Genomic DNA, 7,389 nt, shown 5'->3' with positions numbered 1-7,389 from the left:
ACAGAGCCACCAGGCTCTCATTTCACTCCAAGCCATAAAGGGAGAGGGTCTGTAACAAGCTTCCCTTCCCCTCCCTACCCATCCCCACTTCCCCTCCCCCCTCCTACTCTGTTCTCTAGGAAAGAACCAGAGAGGATCAGAGTCCAATTAAACATGAGAATCCCTGCAATAATTAATCCTCATAGTCTCCATTTTACACCTTTGAAGGAGTAAAGTAACCCTTCTCTCAAAATTTTACAATTTTTCTTTTCCGTTTTATGAATTGCTTCATGAATGGCGAGCTGACTTCTTAAGGAGTCAAAGTTAACAAGACTACCCTTGAACAGCGTAAAACTGAATCAGGTACATAGCAGACATTCGCTTTTTCATTTAAAGCACTGGATTTCTCTTTCGGGTCTACTTATGCTGGGAAGGAAGAGGGGGAGGTGAGGAAGGGGGTTGAGACCAGCTCTTAAAGGAAGTGTTCTTCACAAGTCCAGGTTTGAGTTCCATGGATAATCTGGGCTTTGACTGCTCTGATGTCTCCTTAAATATTTCCGAATCTCCTCCAACTCATGGGGAAGTTCGCAGAGAGTTAGAGCCCAGAGTAATATGTCATACCAATCAAGACATAAATAATGAAGCGTAGGCATGTTCAAAACCTTTATTTGGAAGGCAGAGAAATGATCCCTCTTCAAACATTAGATACAACTCCATATATTCTAGGGAAATGTGTATACACATCATTGGTTTAACATTTTCACGGAATTAATTAGACCCTTCAGTTCAACAAATGGTCAATTCAGTCAGCTTCTTAATTGATTTTTAACAGAACTGAACCAGTCCGTTGCTTGAACAACTGGTCATTTGTGGGATGTAGACACAAGCCTAGAGTGATGAGCGTAAATTGATCTGTGATAAATGGCTATGGTCCGACTTAAGGAAGATGCAGAGAGCTCTAACTATGGAGCCATCGGAATATCTTCTGAAATAATAAAATGAAATCATAATCCCCACCCCTTGAGATCTCATCTGATTTCACAGTAAGTGGTATTCTCAATCCATGTTGAAAAGCACAGGAAAAGATGTTGACATATTTGGGTGTGTGGAGGGCCACAGAGGAGGTCAAGAGAGGGAACTTTCCAGGTGCAATCTGAACATTCGAGATGACGATTCTATTTAGAGTTTTTTAAAGTCCATTTTGGAAACTTTACTTTTCAGGGACTTGAATGCATTAAAAGAAAGATATTCACTAAGTATATTTAGAAAAAAAATTTCCATCTAGTGTTGAGTGTACTGGATTTGCCTGAGAGACTTTTTGAACTTCATTCTGAGAATTGCTTTCCTCTGACTTAAGAATGGCTTTGGGGTGTAAGGAGACCCAAATGAGTATGAAGCTGTTTTGGGAATTTAGGTTTGTCTAGGACAGCTCTGGTTCAGACTTGAACATTTGGAGACTTTTCTGCCTCTCTATTATTCATCTTTATATTCCCTGCATGTAACCTAACATTGATCACAAGGTAGGTTGTTTTCGTTTGCCTATAATAAACCTGAACTTGGTTGCTTGCCAGCCTAAGATGCTTGAGTTTACTCATTGAATTGGGCTCCGTTTACTGCTAGGACCTCTGGCTTTCGGGAAGGAAGCTCTAGGGTCCTAGAAATTTTGATGTGCTGTCATTCATTTTTTTTTCCCCCTAATGGGCTGGGAAATTTACCCTAAGGTCAGAGAACATGGCGGGCAGGAGTTGTACATGGCATTCTCCATCTAGGGACAAGCTGTTGACCAAAGTCTCTTCTATCAGGCTCTGTGCTGAAGCACCACCTTCGTAGCTGACATCCCTTATTAAAAAGTTCTGAATCTCCATGATTACAGGGTAGCACCATCTCACACTCAGAGGCAAGCAGAACAGTCAGAGGTGTGGGTGGCCATCTGAGTGGGGATGATAAGCGTCCAGACACAGGGACAGTCAGGAGATGGGTTGGATCTGTGCAGTGTGCACCAAGGTTAGTCCTGGGGACTGTTGACTGAAAGACCTTCCCCAGAGCCTTTAGACTTGAGATCCTCTGCTGGCCCCACATGTTAGTAGGATGCCCAGAATGTTAGGTCAGGAAAAATACCCTTGCTTAGCAGTCGACCTTACTTTGCCCTGTCCAGCTACTGGTTTTTGCTTCTTCATCTTTATTAACTGTATGTCACTTGCTTAGAATTCCGTCCCCTCTCCTCCCTGTTAATTCATGCCCATCACTCTGCTAAAGGGCCCAATCAAAGCTCAGCTCTCCTAAAACCTTTTTATGGCCTCACCTTAGTACTATAAAATTTTGTCCTTATTCCACATGTAACGTGTAAGTGCTCTTTAGTGATTTCACTTGTATTTTGAATTCTTAGATAGCACACTGTTGAGTATTTGTTTGCTGAAGCAAGTGGAACTGACCTATACAGACTAAATTGTGGAAACCACACTATATGAATATTTGGTTTTGGGGGTTTTATCAGGTTCTCAAAGTAACTCTGTGAGAGCAGTTATTATTATCTCTATTTTACAGATAACGAAACTGAAGTTCAGAGAGGTCCCATGATTTAACCAAGGTTGCACAGCTAGGTGAGGGGGACAGTGGGATTTGAACCTGTAAATTTTGCTTCCATGTCCAATATTCTTCCTATAACCACACACTGCCTCTTAGCTTCGCTATTCAAATACCATATTTCCCCATGTATAAGACGCTCCTGTGTATAAGACACACCTTAATTTTGGGGCCCGAAACTTGAAAAAAAATGTATTACATAAAGTTATTGAACTCAAGTTTTATTCATCAAAAATTCATACAACTCCTCATCACTGTCAAAACTCCCAACCATTAGCTTGTCCTTATCTGTGTCTGATGACAAATCACTGTCTTCATATATTGCCTTATCCTCAGTTCCATCTGTGGCATTTGAAATCTACAACCATTGTATAAGATACACCCAGTTTTTAGACTCCAAATTTTTCGAAAAAGGGTGCGTCTTATACATGGGGAAATACGGTAAATTCAGTCTTCAGAAAATTACTCACTCTAAAGAGAATGGAAGGCTTCCTTAGCAGGAAATATGCTTCTGAACAGTATGATTTTTTTTTCCTAGGGAATGACTTAGAGTAAAAGAGTAGGCTCAGCCTTCAGAAATGGTGTTCTCAAGATTTACTTATTCCATTAGGAAGCATTTATAAAGCGCCTATCTTGTGCCAGGCACCGTGCTGCTTGATGGGAATAAGTGTCAGATGAGCACATGTTTCCTGCCCCTCTGAGCTCACAGCCTAGTGGCTGGTTTCCTGTGTGTCTGTGAATCTGGAAGACGGATGCCTAATGTTCCAACCGATAGGCAAGTGTGACCTTCGTTCACTACAAGTGAACTGTACTGTACAAAAACTAGCTTCCAGAGAGCTCTGATGGGTGAATGGGTGAACAAGTACATACAATGGAATATTATTCAGTGATTTAAAAAAAAAGAAATGAAATTCTGAGCATGCTACAACATGTAGCATGAACCTTAAAGACATGTGAAGTGAAATGAGCCAGACACGAAAGGACAAATACTGCATGAGTTCAGTTATATGATAGGTGAATTCATAGCGACAGAAAGTAGAATGGAGATTACCAGGGGCTGGAGGACAGGGGACAGGGAGTTGTTGTTTAATGGGTACAGGGTTTCAGTTTGGGACAATGAGAATGTTCTGGAGATGGGTGGCAGTGATGGCTATCACAACGTGTACATACTTAAATGCCATTGACTTGTACACCTAAAAATGATTACTTTGGTAAATTTCATGTTGTGTATATTTTATCACACACATAAAGATATTTTCCTGAACACTGTCAGCTATACATATAAACATGTTTAAGGCCCGAGGCAGGTGGAAATGGTCATTGCAGTCTTGGGTAAAAAGAAAAGACCCCACGTGCCACCGGCTGGGTTTCAGAGCAGAGAGCATCCTTCTTGTGTCTCACTGGCAATCAGAGCCATCCTGGCGCCTGTGGAGGAGCTGGACCAGGACCTGGGTAGCGCTTTCACAGTTGATTGGCTAATGAGAAGAGCTGTTCTCAGAGAAACGAGAACATGTGTATTGGAAGGCAGCCTTTGCTTAATGTTCCACGCGATCCAGGAGGCCAGATGGCATTTTGTGTGGTTTTCACAACTGTGATTTTGGATTGATTACTCAACCTGTTTGTGTTCCTAGCCCAGTTCTCTCCCTCCCGCCTGGCTTTTAGCTTCAGCGTCCTTCCCAGAGCTGGGTTTGAACAGCCCTAGGGCTTTTTTCATTATTATCATTATTATTATTATTATTATTAATTATTATTATTATTATTGTTACAACATCAGTCCCAGCCTCTACTACCCTCAGACCTCTTCGCCTGCCCCAGAGTCTAACATAGAAAAGAAAATCCTTTTTCCAACAGGTCTGATCAAATGAATAGCTTTCATTTTGCATTAATATTCAATTCTGGATTAATGTTTTTCAAGTTTGGATCACCAGCTTGATGGGTTATGAGAGGTCAGGTTCTGATTTCATGTTGACTTTTCCTTTCCCAGCTGACCTTTCATCATTAGACGGTGTTTTTATAGGAAAGGAAAATTAACTTTGCATACATATAATGTAAGAAAACATCATAAAATAAAAAACAATATTTGCAAAACGTTCTAGAATTTTCAAAATACTTCTGCATAAATAATCTCTTTCGATCCTTACAACTGTCCTGAGAAGGCATTGAGCAGGTATCCCCACATCATATGAAGAAACTGAGGCACAGAGAAGTTAAGCAGTGTGCCCAAGGTTGCACAGCTAACATTGGTTAGACTGGCTCTGGAAGATGATATCGGCTGGGCCCACCTCCAGAATTCTTTCCACCACCTCACTGTACCTACTGGAAAAGAAAGCCCAGTGTAATGTAAATAATTTCAGCATCATCTACCGTTTTGAGCTTACTCATCGTTATTGTCCTTTATTAAGTAAGTCATTGGGACCATTTCAACTTTGCAAGATCCACTTTCATGTTCTTTGTCCTTTAGTAAATCTTGTGACAAGGGCCTGCACTGTACCCATTTTAATAGATTGGCAAAGTGAGTCAGAGATTCAAGAGTATGTGAAGAGAAACCCTGAGATAGAGGACTGGCTTGGGGATAGAAAGCCTGCTCTGGCCTCTTGAACTGGGTTCCTGCTGTCAGGAGAACTGGAGGATATCAGACATTGAAAAGTCTACTTCCGTGAAGGCTCCCGGAGATTTCTAGGAGCTTTGGTGAAAATACTACATCCTGCTGCCCCGCAGAGATTCTGTTTTGGCTCCAGGAGGAAGTGTATCTTCTTTATCTTTCTATTTCTGGTACTTTTGCCCAGTACTTGATGTCACAGGAACTCAGTATCTGTTTGTTTAATGGAACCTCTGAAGATATCAGTTTCTTCTTGTGAGGAATTACAATCTATTAATTTGCTCAATGAAAATTCATTTTATTTCGATTTCAGACATAGCCCATTCATTACTTCTTCTTCCCCTACTTAAAAGAAAAAAAAAAGGTGTTCGATGTCTTTTAGTTCAAGTTCCTCTTAAAACAAAACCTTTCATGGTCGAGGCACAAATGAATTAAGATCTCATTGAAATGACGTTGGACGGTGATGGTCGTATGTGGCCCCTCAGCTGTGGCTTCTCTGGGCCTCTCCCTGCTCCCTCTTCCTGCAGGTGCAGAGGTGAGGCTGGGGCTCGCCGGCCCAGCTGTTCGGGGTTATTACAGTGATATATCTTGGAACTGAGCTGGAGCAGGAATCATCCTGTTTCCTGTTGGAATTGATTTTCTGTCCAACTTTCATTTCCTATTGTACATTCCTTTGGGGTCAGAGCGGCTTTGTCTGACAAAAGCAGGGCTTTCTCCTTTGGAGATAGGCCTGGATTCTCTTCAGCTGTGTGTTTACGTAAATGGACAGCCAGGCCGTGCAGGGAAGTGGCTGCCCGGTCAGACCCTGGCTGTACTGCCTGCTTCTACTCCAGGGGTTGGATTCCCGGTTCTAGGACTTGGGCTGGTGCCCCAGGTCATCCTGTCACTTTTCCTGTATCTTAACTTGTAGGCACTTCTTTACGTGTTAGTTGGGCTTTATTCTCTGAATTCTGCGTTGGAGAGGTCTCCAGAAGAGGGGAAATGTTACATTGCTGTTATCATTTCAACTGTGTGCTGCTTACATGAATCAGGCTCAAAGCTTAAGAGACCGTTGGTGAACCGCAAAGCTGAACCGGATCTCAAAGAGACCCCTCATCAAGCCGGTGCCTGATTAGTTACCAATAAACATTAAGATTACAGCCTCCAGATTATTCCACCGTTGTCTGCATGTGGGAAAACGAAATCCTTAACGTCTTAAGATGCTAAGTAGAATCAACCCAGTTGTCATTCCGCTTCCTAGGTCCTCAGTGTCCACTTCTGTTTTCATTGCTCCATTTCTTTCCCACGATCTCTGAAAGTGCTCTGGGATGCTTTCATCAAGTGGGATAGCCGTGTCAGTAAAATGCTATTTTATCAAGTTCACCGAGGATGAGGAATTTTGTTTGATCTTCTGTTGCGACTTATGTCAGTACATCTTCCGGCCACCATTCTCCATCCCATTTCTTGGGCTTAGGCTTAGTACCCTANCTCATTTGATCCTCCCAGCAATCTCAAAAGGGGGGTGTTCTTGCATCCAATTTATATATGTCATTGAGAGAGGTTATGGTTTCTGAAACTTGGTACATTACCATGATTTAGAAATACGGGGAAAAAGAGCTTCACTGTAGACAAAGGTCACAATTTCAAGTGCTTTTGTAACTGCATGGTGAACAAGTTTGGAAAAGGTACAAAAACATTTATTAACCTAAATCAAGAAGGTTCACCTTCTGAAAAAGACCTCCCTTAATGGGAAGAGCAAGTCGCATCTTCCACTGACCCACGGATTTGCATGTTGGATTAGATTTCCAGGGCAGGTTTTGTTCAGGGCACGGTCCTTCAATCAACCTGAAAATGCTGCTTAAATTTGTTCCTTAAGAAAGGCACCGAAAGGCCCCACTCTCTAAGAAACCACCTGTTCATGTAGTTGTTAATTTGTGAGTTAATCAATCTATCTATCCATTTATCCATTCCCTCGCTCAAAAGCATTTACTAAGCTCCTACTGTGTGCCCTCGAGGAGAACCCAGCTGCTGTAGGTGAGCGGAAGCAGATGATGTAGATGGAGTTGGCCGCGATGGGCTGAGCAGGAAGTACATTTTTAGACCTGGGATAGGCCCCATATGGTGGGCAGAGTTGCTGGGGAAAATCTGAATATACTGTTCAGGACATCTGATCTTCAAGACATAGACTCCTCTTCTTATAGAACTTTGGGGTGTGCTAGCTGGGCGGGAAGAGAATTCTTTCAGTGGAT

The sequence above is a fragment of the Hipposideros armiger genome, unplaced genomic scaffold, assembly GCF_001890085.2.
Source record: "Hipposideros armiger isolate ML-2016 unplaced genomic scaffold, ASM189008v1 scaffold_567, whole genome shotgun sequence".
NCBI classification, from domain to species: Eukaryota; Metazoa; Chordata; class Mammalia; order Chiroptera; family Hipposideridae; genus Hipposideros; species Hipposideros armiger.
This window is presented reverse-complemented; position numbering follows the sequence as displayed.